This window comes from Artibeus jamaicensis, unplaced genomic scaffold (assembly GCF_021234435.1).
Source record: "Artibeus jamaicensis isolate MK-2021 breed Jamaican fruit bat unplaced genomic scaffold, CSHL_Jam_final scaffold_754, whole genome shotgun sequence".
Taxonomy (NCBI): Eukaryota; Metazoa; Chordata; class Mammalia; order Chiroptera; family Phyllostomidae; genus Artibeus; species Artibeus jamaicensis.
Genome location: NW_026522054.1, coordinates 6,755,634 through 6,779,164, shown reverse-complemented (window position 1 = coordinate 6,779,164; position 23,531 = coordinate 6,755,634). Strand labels below are relative to the sequence as shown.

General features: G+C 49.3%; 1 long non-coding RNA gene across 5 annotated transcripts in view; it reads left to right on the top strand.

Moving 5' to 3' along the window:
• The first annotated feature begins 2,072 nt into the window (after positions 1-2,072).
• LOC119060702 (uncharacterized) overlaps positions 2,073-23,531 on the top strand; it is a 50,141-nt gene continuing 28,682 nt past the window's right edge. The window contains exons 1-2 of one of the 5 annotated variants that reach the window (XR_008390537.1): positions 5,483-9,021; positions 11,737-11,957. This is a non-coding gene — a long non-coding RNA (uncharacterized LOC119060702). Of the gene's footprint in view, positions 2,265-3,106; positions 3,126-5,482; positions 9,022-10,022; positions 11,958-23,531 lie in introns of those variants that run through there. The other 4 variants (XR_008390536.1, XR_008390534.1, XR_008390538.1 and 1 more) reach the window with 4 other exon arrangements.

Sequence of the window (23,531 nt, the reverse complement as noted above, 5' to 3'; positions counted from 1 at the left end):
CCAGCCCTCCGCCAGGAAGACACGGTCATCTGCACATCTTGAGTTGTCGGGGTGGGGTGGGGGGACCGCAAGCACCATTCAGTGAAAGAAAAAAAGGAAAAAAAAGGCAAGGACTACAAGCCGGCTTCCAATCCACCTAGGACTTGCCTAACCTGCCCTGGCTCGCCCTCCCTGCAGTCACGTCCGCAGCAGTCAGACCGCTCCAGGGTGGACGAAGGTTCTCCTACTTTGTACAAAGTTGGCTGCAGTGGGGGAGGGGCCCACCCAGGCAGCTCCCCGAGGGCTGCTGTGCTTCCAGGCCTGAAATGGGGCTGTTGGTGCCATTTCGGGAAGAGCCCGTGTTTGTGTGTCCCACGAGTGGACGGTTTCCAGTCTCAGCCAGTGGGGGACCTGTTAGGCCCAAACTAACGTGCTGGGGGACCCCCACAATACGGGTCTTTGACTGTCCCTCTAGCTGATGCCTGTTTACGGTCCAATGTGGGGTCACCTCATGGTGTGATCCGGGTCTGAACCAAACACGCTTACACAACAAGGGTGATATTCTTATGTAGGCTGAAATACTCCAATGTGTTACACCAGAAAAAACAAAAATTAAAAATCCTAATGCCACACCATGATGAGAATCCACGTGGAGTGTGAAAGAGGGAGAGAGTTGGTGTGAACAAGAGCCACCAGCTCCCAGCGAGCTGGGGCCACAAACCCCAGTGCCCCCTCTTCATTGGGGTTCAGAGGAGAGCACACAGGGCAGCAGTGGGCAGACTGGCCGGTGATTTAAGGTGCTTCCCCACCCGGCACGCACAGCGGGAGGGCAGCTGCGGGAGACACGCACTAGTGTTTGGGAAGGACCCGTCCTTGTGGAAAACGTGGGCGTGCGATGGGCCCCATATGGATTCCAATGAGGCTCTACAGCAACAGTGCAGGGTCCACGCCCGTTGGTGCCTCCAAGAAATGGAAGTAATAAAACTGAGTCTCTGGGCTGTTGTGACGATTATAAATCCAGCTCCCAGTGGGTATGCTAGAGAGACCCAACTACTGCTTAGTTCGACATCCCCTCCGTTAATTTGGGGTTACAGAGTTAATTTTAATAACTCTGTGGAGACGTGCAGGTGAGCACAGTGTCATTCGACAGAGCCCAGTGGGCTCCCCTTTCACCCGAAGAACGTGGGGGCTGAGGACCGCCTAGGTAATTTACGCCTCTAACCCTTCCACATGCGCCAGAGATGGCTTGGACTCCAGTGAATAAAATAATCTGGAAATCACTGAAAACAATACCTCCTGACTGCCAGTTTTACGGACCTTCTGCATTACCCAAAGAGATAAATTAAGAATGACTTTGGGAAAATTATATTTCCTCTTGATCTCGTCTTCACTGAAGCCCTTGCTTTGATTTATTTGACATGGCTGCCTTTTAATATTCTCCCATTATTCTTCCCCTGCGTTTTCCAAAATGTAATTGCTACTTGAAAAAGTTAATTCCGTTTCTAGTGTCACGAGTGAACAATTTAGAACTGGATTGTTGGTTTAGGACTGAAATAAAGCTTCTGCAAACACCAAAATCAGAGTTGAACTTGCATTCTTAAGAAAAGAATTGCATTTGTGCCCGAAAACAGGACCGAGTTCCGCCGAGGAATGAGACGAGAGTTTGCTTACGAAGTTGACCGAGGAAGGAAAAGAAAAAACAAAACCCAAATCCACAACTGAGTCTTTTTTTCTGACAAGAAACTGGCAAATCACAGTCCAAATGCAGGGCAGAGGGGATAGGAAGGGGGGAAAAAAAACCTTGAAAAAGCTCAGCTCCCAGTCCCCTCCCCCACCGGCCCCTGCGAAGGGCAGCTTCCCTCCCTTTCCTAACGAAGTCTGTCACTGTAAAATCCTACAGTCATTCTTCCACACATAAAGGACAAATAAGCCCAAGGGGCGGACCTCCATGCTTTCAGTTTTAACTCCTCGCCAATGCGCGGAGCGGGCAGAAGGCCCGAGCTGGGTGCCCGGCCAATGGGCGGGCTGCGTGCGCCCCACGTGACCCGCGGCCCCTGCCTTTCACAGGCGCTGCGCTGGAGTTCAATTCAGAACTGCGGCCAGTGCAGCCGGAGCGGGACGTCGGAGCGCCCGCGCTGCGTCCCGGGGACCCGACCGGGCCGAGCACCCCCCCACCCTTCCCCCCGCCGGGCGCGGGGCTCTGCACCTGTGGCGGGCGCAGTCTGGCTCCAGCCCCCGCGCTGCCCCGGGGACCAGGAGCCAGCGCCGAGGGCCATCTGCAGACGGTGAGTGCGCCTCCCTCCCCCTCCAGCGCCCCGGCTCCGAGAGTTTGAGGTCATCCGCCCCGAACGCTGGGCGATTTCGAAGGCTCCCCTTTCCTGCGCGGGGTCGGAAGGGTATCCCAGCGGCAGGGAGATCCCCGGGGCACAATTGTTGCTTGGGGCGGGGAGGGACGAAGAATGGAAGAGAAAGGCGGGCCCTGCACGGCGCGGCCGCGGGCGCCTCGGTCCCGGAACGGAGCCCCCGCGTGGTGCTTTGTTCCCAGGATCGACGAAGGCGCACACGCGTGCCCGCCCTCCGCGCCCCGCCCTCCGCGCCCGCCGTCCCAGCAGGTCCGCCCTGGCCCCCGGGGAAATAAAAGACAAACTTTGCTAACGCCACCGACCAGAGCCCCCTCGAGCCCCCCACCCATCCGACGGGCATTATGATTAGCGACGAAAGACGGCCGAGGCACTTGGGGCAAAGAGCGCTTCCATTCTGAACAATGGCTTCAGGCCAGGGCTTCCTTCGAATTTATTTTTTAGCCACCCCTTGGCACTTCGTATTAACGATGGAGGCCGAACTGTTTTCAGTGTTTTTTGCCCACAAAATGGACAGTCAGGTCCTGGCAGAAGCGAAGGGCAGGTCCCAGACGGCCAGTGTGGAGACCGGAGGGAGGAGGGAGGAGGGAGGAGGCGGCTTCCGTCCCACGACCCAGCCTTCCCTGTAGAAAGGTTTTTTTTGAAATTCCTAATGGGGCGGAGTGAGGGTGTGGGGGTGGGGAGGAAGCATGCGGAAGCTCCTTTATGGAAGAATGCTGGAAGGATAAAATAATTTGGGGTCTCTTCCCACAGCAGGCAGAAGGTAGCCTCCAAGTTACGTTCACGGTAAGATTTTTTTTTTTTTGGTGGAGTTTCAAACAGAAGCAACCTACCAAGCAGGTTTTTTTTTTTTTTTAATTTATAAAATAATTTGGAAACAAATGGGGTGGGGGGAATGCTGGCCACGGCTTCTCTTTTACGTGCAGCGAGCGTAATCCGGCCATGTTTGCGCCTTTACTTCTGGAATCAGCCAAAGCCTTCGAAAGTTACGAGCTAAGTCTGGTAAGAAATTAAAAAGGCAGCCCAAACGGACGCGGTTGTGGGTGATGAAGGTTTCGAACAACAAAGCTCCGAGAGAAAGAGAGTTGGTGAGGAGCTGTTGCCCTCCTCGTTTTTAAAAGAAGGATATTAACTCCATCAATTATTGAAAGGAATTATTCGCAGGCTCCAGACATAACTAATTATGGCTTCGAGAGCTCTGCCAGAGCAGAGCCTGCGTGCTCTAATTATAAAAGTCCAAGACGTTAGGATTCTTTTTTTTTTTTTCTTTTTTCTTAAAGAGGACCCGGACACACATTTTCACATAATCTGTGAAATACACCATTTTTTTTCCTTTGTCTGCTCTCACATTATCCCCACCCCAGCCACCAGCACCAACACCCCCCCCCCCCCCCCCCCCGCATGTGAGGACACCTGAAGGCGAGACACGTAATGACCCGCAGAGCTCCAGCCGCCCTGGCCTCCAGCCAGATCCCCCGCCCTGCAGCCAGCAGCCTGCACGCAGTGCCTGCTCAACCCTCGCCCCAGCTCCCCGCTCCCAGCTCCCCGCTCCCCGCTCCCCGCTCCCCGCTTGCTCGGTGCAGAGGGGCTGGGAATCCGGCCGCGGCTGCGGGAAGATTAAAGACAATATCCCCTTTCTCTTACCCCAGAGAGCCTGGGCGCTTAACCCTTTCATGGCCTCGAAAAGCAAGGCTCCTTCCCCCCTCCAGGGCAGCTCTCAGGGACCCTGCACGCGCGCGAGGCTCAGGCACAGACCCACCCCAGTCACCTCGGGCTCTGCCGTGTGCCCCCCAACCGGAGCCTGCTCTGCTCGTGCGGGGAGGCGCGTTCTTGATGAACTTGAGCTGTCTGAAATCTGGAACAAGCCAAAGATCCGGGGAAAGATTTTTGCAAACCTTGCAGAAGGTTGTGCTATTTCTGACGGTGCTGTTTTTTAAGCAACGCCCCCCCCCCCCCCCCCGTGTGTGTCTCTCTCTCTCTCTCTCACACACACACACACTCACACTCACACTCACACTCTCAAGAGACACACTCAGCCAGGCAACCCTATCATGGTATGGCAGAGAAACCAGGTTTGCGGGTGATGTCACCAGAACACTTCGCCTTTGTGGGCGCCGCTCGCAACCCCCTTCTCGCCCCCCCCCCCCTTCTCGCCAGGGTCCGTTGAGTGTGCGCGCAAAGGAACCTCCTGCGGCTGCGGGGCCGCCCGACCCCCACAGGAAGGGACTGTTTTGTTTGCAGCGCGCTCTTTCCTGAAGATGCGTTTGTGGGGCAGTGTGGGCATGTTTTTCAAGATTGTACCTCGCCAGGCAGAGTTTGCTGGTTCTAGGAAGCCTCATTAACATGCAGGCGGAAGACGGGAGAGGTGGCTGAATTTCAATGGCATGCCTAGGGTGCAGGAATGGTGAGCCTCTTTGAAATCACTTGGAGGAAAATGCCACAGTACGGACCATGGGTGTGAGGACCTAGTGATTCTTACTTGCCATTGAAATTTTTGCAACCGTGAAAGCTTTTTGACCGTTTCTGCTTAAGGAGGGGTTATACACAAATGATTTAAAAGTAATGCTGGTTTCATGTACTCTTGTTCCCATGGTCGTTGGGCTAAAACGGTATGGCTGGGACAGCGTTTGGATTTATTTTCTGTTTTATGGGTCTTACACTAAACAGTTCTCTACAAAACAAGTGTTCACATTTTAAGAATATGTAGATTTAAGTACATTATTTTACTTAAATAGAAAAAGTTTACTAATTTTACCAAAACATTACTATATTTGAGGTGTAAATATAAAAAACTATGTACGCAGTGTCTCTTAATTACCAAGTCTTAATGCATAAATAAGTTAATCTTTGTTCATAAAGGATTGCTGGGTATACTTACCAGTTCTCACATACCAAGTACCTGATACATTATTTTCTTCATACTATGATTTGCCCCGAAAACTTCTTTCTCGAATACTTAAAAGAGGATTAATTTTGAAAGGATTACGAGGCAAGCGTATAGGGACAGCACAGTTTTTTACGGCACGCCATAATGAGATTAATTTTGCCGATGGATTGTGTGATTGTTTTCAAACAAGCGAAGAGTGTTTTGTTGTTTTTTTTTTTTTTTTTTTTTTTGCTGTTGTGTTCTATTGTTGAGAAAAGTATAGAGAGCTTAAAGAACCGACACATTTTGTCCTGGGGGGGGGGGGAAACAAGCCACACGAGTTAGGTTACATTCTAAGGGGGTAAGACAGCCATGTGGAGGAACAAATAACTTTGAGAAATTCTGGGGCCTGGCGCAATGTGCTCATAAACAGTTTTCTCCTCGTCCAGTGGGGCTCTTGCCTGGGGATGAATTATGCAATTGTTTCATCAGAGATCAAAAACGAAGGAAGAGTTAGACTTCAATTTCACCTACTTTCTGAAAACAAACTGTCCACAGGGAACACTCCTTACTGAAAAGGCATCTACTAAAAAGGCATGTTTCAAAGAAAACAAGATCACGGACTGATTGAAACAGTTGAACTACGTAACGCCCATTCGGAACAAATGGTTTTTCAGATCCCGATGAGGAAGAACAATTTGCTACAGTGCAGTCCATTCTGCCCACACAATAGTAACAATTTATTGGAAAGGGCTGAACAAAGTAAATACACAAAAAACAGCCAGTGATGTGTTCCGCCAGGGACCTATCAGGATTCTCGTGTTCCATGTGTTAGAATACTCTTAATCCAAGTATTTATTTATCGGAAGACTTCAGTTAAAACGACACTCTTGCTCACCCCACGTGAGTAGTCACGTACCCTTCTATTTGCATGTAAGCGTGTGCAGTATGTACAATATGTCTATTTGAATATAGCCATATGGACAAAATAAGCGTTGGTATTGTCTTATGACCAGAGTTTTTTTCAATGCTCTGGAGTTAGGATATTAGCATGTTTTAATACAGTGAAATTTGGGAGCGGCCATCAGCCAGCTGTGTGTCTGCCAGTGGTGGGCCTTGTTCTGATACCGGCCAGGTTAGTGTAGGGAGGATGTAATTACTGCAAGTGCTTCGAATCAGAAAAAAATCGAATCCTATCAAAAGACACGGCTCTAATTTAGCATAGAGTGTAAAATGTTCTTTTCACTAATATCTCTTTTTCTTACCAGGATGAAGCTGATTTCTAAAAGCGCATTCACACACATTTTCCCTTTGTGGAAAGAGAGATTAGGGTTCCCCAAAACTTAGCCCGAGGGCACAGGGCCTGAAATTGTTTTGAGTGCAGTAGGCCCCTCCACACAAAGCAGGCGGGGGGCCGGGGGGCCGGGGGCGGCTCCAGCCTCAGTGAGCAAAGGCTCGGAGCTGGTTTGGCTGCTTCCTGCCTCAAATGGTCGTCTCCCAAATCACTCACGTCTGTGAAAACTATCAGGTTGTTCTCACAGTTTTCCAAAGACCCCTGGCCCTGGTGGTACCATGAAGGCAGTGTGTTTGTGCAGTGATGGGACATTCAGCCGGGTTCCAGGGGGCTCCTGTATCCCGGACCGGGCCTGGAGGTTCAGAAAGAAACATTGAGGGTATTTCACCGTCGAGGGATTTGGGGTTGATTTGGGGCCCATCTTTTTCCACAGCCAGCCCCCAGTTCAGCTGAAACAACTTCTCTGTACAGCTCGGACCAGGTGGCCACGTGTGCCTGTCCCATCTTTTCTCATTTAGATGAGATGCTTCCTTTCAATACCATCTTTCTTCTTGACCTGCTTAAAAATTCCAGCGAATGAAATCAGCCCAGGGTTTTCAATGCTAATTGGCCATGTGCGGGGGGCGGGGGGGGGGCGGGGGGTGAGCTCAGTGGCAGCATTGTGAGGCTGGCTGCTGCCGGGGTGACCCTGCCCGCTTCCCCCGCCCGCCGGCCTAAGCCTGTAGACCGCGCTTCCTTTGTATTAATATTAATAGAGCCCCGTGCAAACTGTTTGAGTTGGCTGTTTCTGCTGGGTATGACCACAAGTAATAAAAAAAACAAAGTCATACGCTTCCACAGCCTCCCGACTAGATAGTAAGCAACTCATTGGTTCCAAGTACATGAGCACATTGGCATCGTGATCGAATCAAGACAAAAGCCTGATGGCGCCACATTTAGTTTCCTTGTCACTTGAATAAATCACCATTTTTGGAGTGTGTATAAATACACACACTTTTACATACACCGTGAAAATAGCCAATACCTAAAATTCTTGGTCCATTATCTGCATAGTCATTATATAAACAAAAAGTCTTTCTGACTGGGGATTCTATTTGGACTTGGATTAGTAAAAAAATGTCGGGTTGAAGGTGGTAAGCTCGGCAGCCTGGTACATGGTCTCTGCAGTATGACTGGGCATGCGTGTTTTTAGCTGTTTTCTCTCCCCCATGAGTTCTGGGAGTTCTGGACTCCAATAATTTCCCCCTTGTTTGTTACTGCAAAGACTCAAAAGATGTTGCCTTTTTAAAAATTGACCTTAAAATCGTGAGATGAAAACAAGGCACCTTTCTGATAGTGATAGTATTTTTGCTGATATAAGATAGAAGCCTGCGCTGTATCTGCCTATTTTAAAAACGTGTAATAGAGATGAGAAAAACCTTAAAGTTGGGTCGGCCCTGTGCTCCTCCCCCAGGTAACTTCCTGTCTCAGGAAAATCGGGGCGTCAGGGGCGTCCCACCAAGGGCCTCACTGGTGGGAGTGCTCGGGACTGGGGTCGAGGACGGTTTGTCTGCATCCGAACCACACAACATGTGTGTGCATTTGCCTGTGGCCTTCACAGCTGTGAACAGGCCTGTTCTCAGTCACCGCCGTGTGACGACACAGAAGTCAGTTATTTGTGAGCCTTGTGAAGTTTACATTTCTGACTTCATCATGTATGTGTGCCTGTGTGCGTGCACACACGTGTCAATTTATGTTACCAAAATAGAAGAGCTCTCCTCATGCCATTAAGAATGTGTTGGTGAATACACCTCATATTTAATTCTTTCCCCACTGATTCATCAATGATAAAAATCCACCAGAAAAATGGATACGTGGGAGTGATTTAGTCTTGTTCTAAATCACTGCCCCAAATGCACAAAACATTTGTCAAAGAAGTCAAAATGTAAACAGAAAACCTAAGCGTAATACTGAGTCTAAGGTGACTCAGTGACACATTTTCAGCTTGGTTTTACTCCCATAACAACAGATTAATTAGTGAATCTAGCCCCGGACGTGAGAGCGGACGGTTGATGGGGTCTTGGGGAAAATTGCAGAAATTGCATTGGCATGGCGATTGCAGCTACGATGCTCGCAAACATATAAACGGGGGAGAGCTTGGAGCCTCTCCGGGTCTTGGCTCCGTAGGAGCACAGATCATCTCAAACACCGAGGGGGTTTTGATGTTTCCGTTCGTGTGGGGTCCTGGTGGGGGGGCCGCTGCATCTCCCTGTTTATCCGGGTTCTTTAGGTGGCGTGCAGCTGTGTGCGGTGCCTGCCCCTCCCACGCTCCTTTCCTGTCCCGTGGGACTGTCTCGATCAGTCGGAGATGGGGTCCGTGACACCTGCAGCCCCCTTCCCCTCCCCCAGGACACCCTGTCCGTTCCCTGGCTCCTTCTGAAGGGATCTGCCCTGGACCAGCGCACACACCTGCTCCTGAGGCTTCCCACCCCGGACGCGGGCTCCTCCGGCCACAGCTGCCTCTGTAAGGCTTCACCTCGCCCGTAAGTGTGCAGCTTTGGTTCAGTCAGGGCTGCGGGTTTTTTTTTTTTTTTTTTTCCACGTTCTGTATTTTTAGACTGTGAAGGAGGTGGTGCTAAGGGAGCAAGTGAGGCCCAGGTGTGAGGAGCAGGCTGCATCCCTCAACCTGTGAGTGGGCAGTGAGCTCACACTGAACTTGACCAGACCGGACAGCTCCCCCTGGTGCTGGCCTACAGGGGCCGCCTCAGGGTGGGGCCGGAGGGAGGCTGACTCGGCCGATTTCCTGCAGGGAAATGGCTGTTTTCATTTAAAGGGCCTAACTTCTCTGTGCGGAGCTGTTGACCCACAGAGGAAAAAAAACCCCAGGTATCCAAAGAGACGGCGTCCATAGGAATATGAGAGTGTGGACGGTACCTGACAATCCAGAGTGAGGGGACGGGTTGGGAAGTCGGTCAGATGTTTGCCGCACACGCGTGGATTGTCTGGAAGCCTGTCGGTGAGACCTCAGTGTGCAGGGAAGCCACACTGAAACAGATAATCCCATTCAAAGCCTTAAGTACTAAAGTTTGTTGCTTAGAAACATTCATGGAACAGACAAGTTCCCTGGTTGGGACAGTCGTCCAGTGGTCTCGTCACCATTGGTCACCTGTCAGGATATTACTCGGGGTGTGTGTTGGAAAAATGAGGTGTTCAGCCACTTCCCCAAGTCCCTCTGGCCCTGGAGGGACTTGAAGATTTAAGCCGACAGCAGGCACTAGGGTGAGGCTGAGGGCAGAAAGGGTTAACGTTTCAAACTTCTGTCCAGGCGTGGGTTCGGGGGAGCAAAGGGGAAGCTGCTGGTGAGTTGGTTGTATTTATGGATTGTCCACATCTTGAAAAGGAGATAGAAGAGCTGGGAGGTGACTGGCAGGGGGTCCCCAGGACCCCTCTCTGAGTCTCCAGGCTGGGTGGTCAGTGCTTCTTAAGGCCCCCCTCTGACCTCTGCTCCCCTCGCCCCTTCCTGTTCTGGGGCAGCATTTTTTTTTTTTTTGCAAGTGCTGTGAATTTCTGAGCCGACAGAGGGCGCTGAGCTGCAAACCAGCCTGGCAGAGATGGCTCCTGCATTAAGTTAAGATCCACTAACTTCCATCCCTGTCCTTTTATAGTTAATAAACGGTGAAGACAGTTCAGATTATAACTGAGGCTATTCAAGTGCAAATTACATGTAAACAGCTGGGTATGGTGGCCGCTAGGATGAACCTTTGCAGGAGTTTTCACAATGGCAATTTCTGTCTAAACAGATTCTCTTTGACAGGAATTTACAAAAGCATCTTTAATGATTTTTTTCTCATTTTCACGTACACACTCTTAGTAAGGTACACATGACGTTCTCATGCTCTAGCTTTGAAAATTAATTTTACTTTTAAAAACTGCATTAACTAAGAGAAGAAAACACAAAATGTTCTAGTGTTTTACCCTGAGATATAGTAAAACATTGATTTTACCTTTCTGCTGAAGGTTTTCTTTAGCAATTCTCTAAATTATGTAAATTTGCTCATTTCATATATATTTTTGAACTCTGAAGAAAATGAAATCTCTAACTTACGAGGGAAGCAAGGGTTTTAAAATTTCACCAAAGGAGCCATGTATAAATGTGTCCTTTCAGCTGCGATAAAAAAGTAGAAAGAAACTATTTTTAACTTACAGATATTTCAGACCACACCAAAAAGATGTATTTGTCCTGCTTCAGTTAACTTCCCTGGTGGCAGAAATCAAGAAAATAGACCCCCCTACCTTCCTCTTATTAAAATTCTTTAGAATTCTTTTAAATTCTGCCTATGTTCACATTACATAGAGGATTGGTAATATGGTTAAATCATTACATTTTAACATTGTCCCCACTGCTCTCCTTTTATCGGTTACAGGTAGCTTCACACCTGCATGTTAATTTTCATATTTCATACGCTCGTGGTGTGTTGTAAGGATGCTTATTTCAAAATCTTCTAAGAAGCCAGAGAAGTCCCCTTTGGCTCAGTGTGTTAAGAAGGTACCAGCAACATCACAGTTAAAGAAGTGAGTGCTTACAGCGAGGTTGGGTTTTGCCTCTTCATGTGGAGTCAGATTTCTTTTGAAAAGGAGCAAATGCATTTCTGAAAAAGTGGATTGAGACCCACCCAGAGCCGCATGCAGATGCGGTATCGCTGTGGATTTGCACAGACCGTGCTGTCATGTGTTTTGGCCACAGGGACCTGAGGGCACCTTGCTGCCCTGTGTTACCATAAACATCATCTGAAGAGAGAAAACTCACTTTCCCCCACACGCCCTTTGCCAGCTATTTGGGTAGCGATACAGAAAGAGATGCCAGCTGTCCATCAAAAACTAAGTCAAGGTCTTGATGCCTCTTTATAGGGAAAAGGTGCCACCAAAGTCCCTCATCAGGCACCTGAGGTCGCTCACCACCTGAGCTATTTCCAGCCCACGTCTGTGGACTAGAGGTTATTTCAGGAGCGGACAGTAGGTCCCCACTAGGAAGTACTTGCTCTAGGTGATATTTAGGCAGATGATGGCATCAAATGGTGAAGACAGACAGGGGTGCAGGACTCTCTCAGGCTCACACCTGAGGAGCGTGTGCCCTCCATCAGTGGTATGCCTGGTCTTTTGTGTTAGGTGCAAATAAAGATGATTCCGTGACTGTGACCGCACCGTTTCTTAAACAGTATTTTGGATGCAATGTCTTTAGATCTGACTTCTTTTCTCAGGGCCGTGCACAAAATGGTTCATTCAAAGACAGCATTTTCACCCCACAAGTGGAGGGGTGCAGAAAGCTGGTCTCTAAAGGCTCTTCCACGGACACAAGACACGCAAGCTCCACACATCTACACGTTCACGGGAGTCCTCTCCATCCCTCCGCTGTCCATCTCCTCCATTAGCCGTTCAGGTCCCCAAATGACCTAAGATTAACACGTCTGTTTCTTGCTGGGTAAGTAGTGAGAAGATGTGTTAACTCCTTACCTGGGCGACACGTTAGGACCTCAAGTTCCCCACCAGCAGGTTAGGGAGTCAGGGCTGGTAAGTCTCCCAGGTCCTGGGATATACCTCCCCGGTTCACTGAAATGGAGACGATTCGTGGGTGTGTTCCAAGAGCTCAGAGCAGCCTCGTGTCCCTTACACAGTGGTCCACAGCAGTACCCTGTGGTCACACTGATACTGAATCCAGACTGGTCCTTTTCAGCACTGAGTTTTCCCCTTTCAGATTCCTTTGTATATAAACCTGAACTGTACATGTTCCCCCAGAGCGTGTTTTTCACGAGAATTCCTGCCCATGTCTCTTCAAAGTGTCTTATGGAAATAAGCGCCCAGCTTAAGGAGGACGTAGCTCGTTCTGACGGTGCGCTTTCCGGACAAGCCACGTAAGGGCAGGAAACAGCACAGTCACCTCTACAGGCCCTTTCCAACTCAGGTGTCTGGGCAAACTCAGTAACAGCCTGGGGCTGCCGGGCCACTCAGCAAAAAGGATACACCAAAGGGGACAGACCTTCACGTTCATTACTTTGGTCATGTGACTGTCTAGGGAGTTTCCCGGATGCTGATTTAGACATTGACGCCAGCAGTTACAAAACAGGTCCTAGAGATGTTACAAAGTGACTATTGCTGTTTTATAGGGAAGTTGGCCACGGAGAGCCTGCTAAGGGATCTTGCTCATGTTTTGACCCTGAATTCTAGCGATGCAAAGTTACTCAGATTTCTGGTTTATGAACAACCTAGATAAGTCATAAATTCTGCTAATTCAGGCTGTGCCTTGGGTTTTAGCTAATCTGTAATGGTGGTGTGTGCGTCCCAAACATCCACAGGGAGTGAGTGGGTGAACGGAACTTACTGTTCCACATGTCAGAAGCCAAGATGGTATTAAAAATCCAAAAATCAAGGGTACAGCCTGGTAACAGGCACCCAGGGAGGAATAATAAATACAAAATGAATTCCAAAGACATACTTTCTATATGAAGTTGTAACTCCGTGGAGATTTTTTTTTCTACTAAAGTCTGCACAAAAGATTTAATTTCTTGTAAGAAATTGTAATCAGAAACTATTCAGATCATGTCAATAAAGCAGACAATTAGAAACTAATTTCTTAAACTTATTTGTCCACCAAAATTATCTCTGGCTCTAGAATATTGTGTAAACAAAGAATAGATGCAAATTAAACTGCTGTTGTAGATAAGAAACCCAGTCATCAGAATAGCTGTCGCATGAAATGGGAGAAATGTCTCATTTTCTCCATCCTTATTAAAAAGTAGCATTTTGTTCAAATAGTCATATAATATAAGCCTATCTATGAGATGGGGGGACATGAAGGAGAAAACTAACAGATGTAACAGCAGATCATATGGAATCTAGAAAGTAGTCTCTTCGGAAGTAGTTGCTCATTTCAGGTTTGGGTGTTTGTACTTGTTGGAAGCTGTAATGCCTTGTAGACAGGGACGCATTCATAAATACCGGGTTATTATTCACGGTGACACTTGGCCTTGGTAGAAAGAACTTTAATTCTGTAAGTGCTGTCCAGGGTAAATTGAATTTATGCATCTGAGTTTTCATTACAATTTTTCTTTTCAATGGGGTGGGAAGAACTGACCTAACACATAGCAGTGCCTAGGTAAAATGCACAAAATAAAGCGCATCAACATTTTTTATGATCAAAATGAAAATTCCTTGTCTTTTGACATTTATTAAGTCACACCTCAGAGCTTTGGGGTTGGCTTATCTACTCCGTGAAATCATACTATTTTCAACCAGAAAGGGGCCTTCAGGTTCACTAGCAGACCAAGAAACTGAGGCCCGCAGGTCGTGTCTGGTTATCCAAATTCCTGGGGTCAATTATCTGCAATGATACGATAGAATTCTTTCAATTGCTTTTTACAAATGGCGGGATAAAGGGAGACACAGAGATGAAAGCCCAGTGGGGCCTTGGGTTAATCACATTAGTTCTGATAAAAGTCCAGCTCAAGATAAAACAGAGCCCACTTGTTTTAATGAGGAACATCAAACCCAGCAGAAGCACTTAGGCCCTCTGTACTCGGCTTCCTCACTGGTCAGCCCGACAGCACACGCCCTGCCTGCCTCCTGCCTCCGGGGAGGTTTACGAAGTGCTTTCTACCAGTAAAGCACAGTGTCATGCGTGCGCAGCATCTAGTCCGCAAACACTACAAGTCCGATGGCCTCTGTCCACTATGCTCCCTATTTTTGGAACTGAGGGGACCTAGGAACAGACTGGCTAAGTAGCAAATTCAGGGGTGCCCTGACGCCTTTGGGGTGGGGGGGTATTTGGACCCAAAGACCAGCCTCACCCTCTGCATCAGATGGCTCTTCCATTATGGCGCTGAAATGTGTGATAAAATGGGCGGGGAAACATACGTGCAGTGAAGCGTTTTATGAATGTAAGTGTTCATTTTAGAGGGGATGCTGCATTAGAGTGATGAAGATACAACCAGGCAAAAGCCCATGTGTTTTCCTTCTTTGTTTAAACTTCCTGTGCACTGAAAACTCGAGAAAGTCACCATAGTAAGACCTTGACCATGTGGACAATTATGTACCTTGTTTCCACACCAGTTGCATTTCTTCTTTGAAATCAGTCCTTGGTTAAGTTACTTATGGCTCATCACTTTCCTCTTTTTTAGCTCCTTTACATAATCAGCATACTACATTCTGCTATTCCATCTAAACTGAAGTCAGGTCTACAAAAGTATATCAGTAATGGTGGCCAGTTTCAAAAGTAACCTTGGGACATTTTCGTAAATGCAGTGCACGTGGCTGTAGGAGAATTTGACAAGTAGCAAAGAAGTCCAGGCTGTACTGGCCTCCACCCTAATGAATGCAGCCACCTATTAGTCTTGCAAGGGGGGAGGTTGCATCTCCGGAGGTTCTCAGACCGTTACAATGTAGCTCTTCCCTAGCCAGTTGGAGTGTTTGTTGGAGGCTGCCTCTGAGGGGGTAAATTGGACATGAACCCAGTCTGTTCGCAGGGTTTAAAAAGAAAATCTGCCCACAATCATAACCTTGGACCCGGGTCTTTGCAGAATTAAAACTGTGCTTAGCAATGCTGCAGTCTCACATCTCTCCATTTCCCCCAGTTTCTGTGCACGACGGAAATTTGTTTGGGTTGGAGCCCTGGCTGTGCTCACAAGACCCTCTCGTGATTCTTTAAACAACTGGACGTTTCTAGATGTGAAACTCTCAGCTCAAAAATCAACTTCTTTCTTGGAGAAGAAATGTTAAGTCATTGCCAGAAAGTTTTCTTGTTGGTTCTCAGTTTTCTACCAAAAAAAAAAAAAGTTCTCGCTTTTATGTCAGGTAGTGAAACTCGCTACAGAAATTCATCTGTGCCACAAACAACAGAAGAGTTTTCTGTTTATCACTTGCTACATGGGAAGGAATTCCTGCTGTATACGCAGGATGTTTTTATTCACTTGAAAATACTGTTGAAGGTATTCACTACTTAACATAACAACACACGTCTAGTGTGCAGTCTCGGCTGCTATGGTGCAGTCTTTTATTGAAAGTCAAGAGCAACATAGTAACAAGTGACCGGAAGCTACTGTGGCAGCTTCCTGTCTGCAGGATCTTCTAAAATCTAAGAAAGTTTAGAGTAGGTGGGAAGTTGTCTTCTAAAGTCATGTTGGCTGTCCTGAAGAAGGCTTATTAAAGTTTTATCCCTAAAAAAATAAGTTCTCTGATCTTTCAGATGATACTACACAGTTATTGGTAAGGCTACTAAAGGAACTTTTATTAGGAAGTTTTTGTAGTTGAGTATTTGTTCATTGTTTATACCCAGTTTTCTGTCCAGCCTTCAAGGACATGTGATTTTTTAATTATTCAGCAAAACATTCATGGGTTATCATAGTTCTTTTTTTATCGCATGTAAAGAGTAAAGTTAAAGTAACATGATGTCTCTAGGAGGAGAAAGAGATGTTGAGCAAAGTGCGTAGCTTCTGGTCAAGGTGAAACGCTGTCCCTTCACTGGGTTCTTGTTTATTCTCAACACGAGGGCTGCGTGGGAAGGAGGGCATTGAAACTTGAGGGAAACTCTCCCTCCTCGAGGTGTTCATAACTAAGTTGATTCAAAATGGAATAACAGATTGCTCAAAGTAAGTAACTTTTTTAAAAAATCAAAATAGAGGCTGAAATTAAAAAATAAAAACCAACTTTCTATCAGGGAGAAAAAAATTTTATGCTAAACATCTTAAATCTGAGGGTAGCAACTTACAAAGCATTCACAGTCCCAAAGTGAGCAGAAATTTCAAGGAATTACATTTTCAAAATTGTCCTTATTCAGTCATTTTCAAGGATGATTGATCCTCACAGTGAAGACCAGACAAGTACAGGGGTGGGCGGAAGTGGTTAGAGTTGTGAGTACATGAAACAGTTTATTCGTGTTGTTATTCATGCATTAATGATTGTATTACTTATTAGTATTTAAAACCTACTTTTGCCCAGCCCTGTGAATATACTGAACTCTCAGAATTCTAAAACTAAACACTGTATTATGTTCAGTATTTTGGGGTAATTTTTTTTCTTTGGTCCCTAAAGTATTTTAAAATGGGGACTGGAGGATTAACCAAATGTATCAGTTCATTTTCAGAAAAAGGCATAGCGTACCTGCATTCACGTTGCTCGTTCCCGGGAACTCAAAATACTTCCACCGCCCCCCCCCCCCCTTACGGCCCCCCGGTGTGGATGGCGGGTGGAGACTTGCGGTCCAGGCCCTGCTTGCTGCTGCAACCACGCTCTCTGGGGTCGTGCGGCAGGTGTTTCGAGAGAGGAACAAGTACCTTCTGCTGAGGGAGGTGCCCAGATACCTTCTGGAGAGGCCCTGGCATCTTCCAGTGCGTGGGTGTCGCCCTGCATGGGCCCCAGGGCCCGTCTCGGAGAGAGCAGGCGGGTTCACCTGGAGCGCCTGAGGGTGTGCGCTGAACGCGTGCTCTGTCGGGGGCGCCTTGGCCCCCGTGTTTGCTTCAAGCACACTGGCCACTGGCCTGCGCTTGGCTTTCTGCTTCGGAACGCCCTCCCAGGTAATCTTTTCCGAGGACCAGAGCTCGCTGGCCTCCAGATTCAGTGCAGGGTGCGAAATGGGTGGGGTTCCCAGAGGCCCCAGGGTCAGGCCGGGCGGAGACACAGCACTGTAGCTTCTGGAAGGATCTGGAGGCCCCTGGTGACGGTGGCTCATGGCATCATTGGGTTTAGAGTCATTGGTCCAGTTGACAGTGGGGCTTGTTTCTTGGATGCTTTCTTTTCCTCACATTAACCCCTCCCCTCGGCGACATCCTGGTCATCACCTGTGGTCCCTTCTCTGCAGGGAAGACGGGAGGGGCTTCTTTTGGTGTGGACTCATCCACGGCCAACCCTCAGGGTACCTGAGCCAGGTGATGGAATCCAAGTGCTAGAAATTGCTAGCGTGTGCGTCGCTGTGGGCAGGGACCTAGGAGGGGACCTGCTCTCTAAAGAGAACAGTGCTCCGGGGGGGAGGAGAGGGGCCCTCTGGGACCCCGTGGGGGCACGCTCCCTCAAACACATGGCGGGGGTCACCAAAGGTCGCCCCAGGAACATGAGTTCTTCCCTTTGGTGGAAGTGGCACCTGGGTGTAGGTGGGGTTCAGCTCCGATGCCCCCTGGGAGCGAGTGACCCCGCTTCATGCCCGCTCGGCTCCTTCCCCGCCCGGGAGCCTCCCGTATGGAGGTGGTTGGTTCTTCAGGGGCCGCCTCAGAAGTGCAGACTGTGTCCCACGTGTGGTCTCGGGTCACGTCCTTCAGTCCACGCCCATGTCCCTGCACTCCCTAGGGGACCAGTGTCCAGAGTTTTCACTCCATCGCTGCCGGTTTTATTGAGTAAACGGTGTGAGTCTAGAGTTGGAGCCAGGTTTCATTGGCTGAGACAAGGAATGAGAGGGGAGAGTTGTGTTTTACTCCTTATCCTCGCGGGTTTTCTCACGGGGGGTGATACACCACCCCCGAGTTAGCGGGGAGGCTCAGCAGTACCTGGGGAGCACCCCCCCATCCTTGGCTGCTCCTCGTGGGTCTACGAGGCGGGCGGAGTTAAAGGTTCGCAGTGGCAACAGCGTCAGCCCTGCCAAACAGCACCGTCTCGGTGCTAAAACTCAGAAAGGGAAGTTGGTAAAGCCGTGTGCCCTGTGTCTGGTCAAATTCATATTCCCTGACAGCAAAGGCAGGCATCGCGATACAGGTGTGTCCCATCAACAGTCCTAATCGGTATTCATTTGATTTATTATCCTAATTTAGCAACAGATTACCATTTGAGCGCCGAGAAAATGAGGTGTCGGCGCAACTCGACGTAGAAATTGATTTAGGGGGTTTAAGGAATAAATAAGATGTCACGTCAGGTCCCGCGCCCCACGTGGTGCTGAGTCGCAATTAAAAAAGAAAATGGTTTATCATCATCATAATGGGAAACGTGGCTAGAATATGTTGGCGATGCTTTGTTTCAGGCAGAAGACGACGGGCCTTTGTGCGTGCGGCGGCGCGGACTCTCGAGGCAGGCAGGCAGCCGCGCCCCCTTCCCCACTCAGGTTCTGAAATAAAACGGGACGTCAAGCAGGTGGAGACGCTGTCGCCTGCCTTGATTCCTGTTGCCGCAGGTCATTTTGAAGAGTGTGGCTTGTACCTCCAGCACGAGGGCTGATGTGGCCCGTGGGGACGGTCACCCAGGACCGTGGGTTGTGCAGACAGACCAGTTCTCTGGGGCAGAGGGACACGCAGACACACGGAGGGGAGAGGGGAGGGAGACCAGCCCGCACGCCTGGGCTTCCCTCCAGACTTTCCAACAAAATGCCTGCCTGTGGTGGAAGGAGTAAGGCGGGCAGCTCGGGATTGTTATAACTGGTAGAGTCGCTACCCGGAAAAGTCTAGGGTAGAAGACACTTCTCTCCACACGGATACTCGTAAAAGTCGAATGTAAAGAAGATGAAACAGTGGAAGACGGCTTTAAAGTAAAAAGAAAAAATTCCGTCTTTAATTCTTTAAGTAAATGTTCATGAAGAGAGCTAACGATCTACACAGACATGGTGGTGTGGGGGGAGCTCCCCACAGAATTGTGAGCAGAGGCTGTTGTGATTGCTAGAAGTTTCCACAGAGAGCCGTGGTGAAGAGCGCTGGGAGGTGGGCGCCACAGGCACATGCCCGTCACTCCCCCGGGACTCGGGCGGGTTTCCGAACCGTAAAGGGCAGGGAAGGTCGATGCTCCCCCCCGAGCAGCCCTGTGGACCTTCCGTCCCCCCCTCTGCCAGCCACTCAGCACTGGCTTCGCCGTCAAATTGAGCATGTCCTTTAAGATAAAGGATTCCATTCAGCACGTCCGCAGAAGCTCCTCAAACTGCCTCACTGTCGTTAGTCCTCACCGGCATAATACACAGCAAGTGTCTAGGAAACACATTTTGTTGTGTGAAGAATCTTCTTGCCCGAGATTCGTAGTCCACCAACACTGGAAAGTCCTGCATCATAATCTCAAGAGGAAAATGTCTCTAGCCAAGTCACCCCACGAAGTAGAATTAATTAATTTTTTTTGCAGAGGATAGAAATGATTTCACCCACTGGGTTGGGGGGGCGGCCCCTCTTCTTTGTTCTCTGCTCTTCCAGGGCTGTCTACCCGCAGGTCTTCTCGGGCAGACATCCAGCCAAACAGCCTTCAAAATCGCCCCTTTCGGGGGGAGGGCAGCCTGGGGAGGGTTCGTTCGTGCCCCCAGGGACAGTCCCGGGGGGGCCGGCACACCTGGCAGATTCCCATGCAGTTTCTTGCTCTAAAACAGGAGAGCACACCTGAAGGGCTGGTCGGTATCACAGAGACATGTTTTAATCTATTGGGTTGCCGTTGAGTAATTATATGGGTTTTAACTGTGCGCTCCTGTAAGACGGGATCAGTATGTGGCCCTGGGTGCCCACCACCCAAGGTCAAATCTTCCGTCACCATGTGTTGGACCCCTTCACTCCTTACTGACCCTCATCCCCTTCCCTCCAGTCACCTCCACACTGTTTGTCTCTGTGAGCTTCAGTTTTGCATCCCATGTGAATGAATGAAACATGGCTCTTAACTTTTTCCATCTGACACTTTCGCTTAGCACAGTATTCTTGAGATCCATGCATGTTATCACAAAGGGCTGAGGAGTGTTCTACCTTCCTGTGTCCCTCGGGGTTCTCCACGGAGACAGGTGACACTGCGTGTGTGCGCGTGTGCGCGTGTGGAGAGAGCTCGAGAGAAAGACGGGTGTTAATTTTCAGGAGTTGGCCGTGCAGGGAGGCACACCTCTTGCCGTATAAGCGAAGGTCTGATCCTCTCAACACATTTAAAATGTGACCAAATGTGAGTAGCACAGGCCCTAATTAAACTGACTGTAAAGAAGAGTTTAACATTTATGCTATTTTTTTTTCCTCTATTTTCCTGCAAAGGCTCAAAGCCTAGTGCCTGGATGTAGCTATTACTTATCGAATATCCTAATCTACCTTGGTTATTGAGAATTTCCTTTTTGAGCTACACAACTAGAGAAAGAGTAGAAGGTTCTTATTTCTTCCCGTGCGTGTGACCAGGTGTACAGCAGGTGCAGGGACAGGGAGGCCGCGTGCATGGCAGCGTGCACCTCCGCGGAGAGCCGGAGTGTGTAAGCATCCAGAGCCCAAGGTCCTGCATCGTCCTGGGAACCTATTGTTCTGCTCTCCATACACCTCCTGAGTTTGCCGACACAGTTTCCTGCCATTGAGCTCATTTCCCCCTGCTCTTCTCGGAATGCCCAGATGGAGCCCAGCCCGAGCGCCACCTTCTCCTCCGCGTCTCCCCTGCCTGCTCCTACCTGATCTCACCCCTTTAGTAGCTTGCTCTGCCCCTTGGGTTGTTGTGTTTCACCGGCGGAAGACCAGTCCCTGAGGGCGGTCCCCCACTGCTCAGCACGCGATCTCAGTCCCGCAGGTGGGAAGTGCACGGCTGCTGAAGTGTTGAATGCTGGGTAAAGATTCAGAAAACCCTGCAGAAATCCAAGAGCCTGTTATTAGGATGGAAATAGCTTTAGCAGTTCTGGGAGTATGAAGATTTCGCTGCCTAAATTGTAATCACGAAACGGCCCTAGTTTTCTTTCCAAAAACCTTAGGAAACTGAGGGAGAGCAGATAGAAGTTGTTTGATTTTATTACATGAACTGCATTTCCTCTCTTTCCTGTGACTTCACGAATCTGTGCTCAGTCCACAGCCCATATTGAAGACCACGATTGCGTTTACAGACCGTAATGTGAACTGCGTGCAGGTATCAGTCGTTAAAAAGTACAGAGAAAGCTCATCAGGAAGAAACCTCGGGATATAAAGGGGTGACGTGGAACAGACCTGCCCTTAGGAGGCGCGGAGAGGACGTGGCCGCGGGGCACGGGAACAGGCAGGACCCTAGACTTTTGTGCTTCTGCACCTTAGAGGCTGACCGCTGTCCAAGTCTTTTTTTTTCACACCTGTGTTCTGATCACTGATGCCTGGAGTCCGGCGCCCCAAGGAGACGGTGGTAAACGGACAAACGCCCTCTGATCACGGTAAACACGTACAGGTCCCGGAAGGGGCCAGGAAGTCAACTAGGGCGTTTTCTGTAAAGCGATCGGGGGACCTCTGGGATGAGGCCACACGTGAGAAGAGCCTTAAGTGAAAGGGAGGCCGGAGCAGCAGAAATGCTCAAACGGGCTTTCCAGGCCAGGCACAGCACGTGCCAATGGCCTGGGGTCAGAATGTATTAGGTGCTTGGGGACGTGTAAGAGCCTGTGAGAGTCAAAGCCGAGTGAACGAGGGGTCAGTGGCAGGGGACTCTGTGAAGGGGTTGGGGGGACATCGTGTCAGGCTTTGCAGGACATGATTGAGACTGGGGGCTTCGTTCTGAGAGGGGCAGGAGCCTGTGGGAGAGCTGTGGCAGATGACACGATGTGACCTGCCTGCAGCTTTTACCAGGGCTGTCTGGCTTCTGAGCATGTGCAGCTTGGGCTGGGGCGGGGAGGGGGGTGTGAGCAAGGAATGAAGAGGGGGTCCATTGCAGTAGGGGACCTTGCGGTGTCCCCCAGAGGAGGAGGTGACAAGTGGCTGGTTTCTGGAGATAGCTTAAGTTAGAACCAAGTCACATTATTTTTTAAGATGTTTACAAAGTAGGAGTCTACCAGGTGGAGATGAAAGGTAAGTCCCTTTTCTCGGGGCAGGGGGAACCCCAGGAAACCGTATTTATAGAGGCAGTTATCCTGACTCATCCGCTGGGGACCTCGCGTGTTAGGGCCCCCAGTTGTACGGAGACCCGGGGGACCGAGGTCTAGCCAGGCCCCAGAGCTCCGAAATTGCTGTCCTTGTCACTGAAGTGTCACACAGTCCTTCTGCCTTTTTTCTTTTTCACACCTAGGAGTTTTGATCTAAAAGGCCATATGTGAAGTGTTTCAGGCATAAGGAGAATTCTGTGTTGCCTGAATGGGCAGTTAGCCTCATAAAAAAGCCATCAGCGGCTCTTCTGTTCAAAAGATCAGAGTGGGGGTTTTCAGCACTGCTTTGAATTTTGTGGGCCCCAAGCAATAATGCAGTAATTCTTATTTGGGCAATTTAGGAAGCCCACAACATGAAGGGACCCTTACATTCACTTAGTGATGTGTTCCGCGATGCCTTCTTTTTAATATGTGTTTAAAATATAAATGTTACTAAAAGCATTACCTGGAGGTAACTTTTAAACAACATTCCTGAGGGTAGAAAATGGAAGTTTATTCTCAGTCCTGACTAGGCAGGAACTTATTCACCCTGAACATTCTGGAAAATTTCTAACTCGCCCCTGCGTTGACTCTAAAACCTCGCGGCAGCTGTCGAGTGGGTTTATCGTGGCGATACCACTGTGTCAGACGGTGCTGTCCCCGGAACGGGAGTCCTGTGGAGCACCTTTCCTTTCTGTTCCCGAATAACTGTTCATTCTTGGAGACTCTGTGCTGCTATTCTGTTTAGAACACTAGCGTGTGAGGCACGTGTCCGTATTTTGATCAGAAAATGGGGGCCTTGGCATTCCGCAGTCTCCCCCCCCACCACGTCTGAGGGTCACGTTCTCCCCCCAAGAGTCTTGTCTTCGTGTTTCTCTGGGGCCACACCCAACTCACATAATCGTGCAGCCTCTCGAGTCAACTGTTCGTTTCCCTCTTCCCCCTCCCCTTCCCCTGGAAGTTCACAGAGAATCCAACGTGCTTTTGTGCATCTAGGGAGGGTCCCTAAAGGACATGTTGGCCAAGACCTGGGGGCGGGTAACAGAACTGTCCGGAGCTTCTGCCTTTGAAGGCCCCACGTCCGAGTCATCGCCGGGGCCCAGTATCTAAGGGAGCACACGCCGTGGCCTCCAGAGGCTGAGTAACTGCTTCCCGGTGGCTCCCACCAACTGCGTGTTCTCCAGGGAGAAAAGGGAACATTCTGTCAAGTGTCCAGGGAGCATTTTCCACCTTTCCTTCTGTCTCATCAGAGATGAGTTCTGTCACCTCTGTGAAGCTGTTTGCTCCCCTGTGGCGTGCTAATTCTTGAGG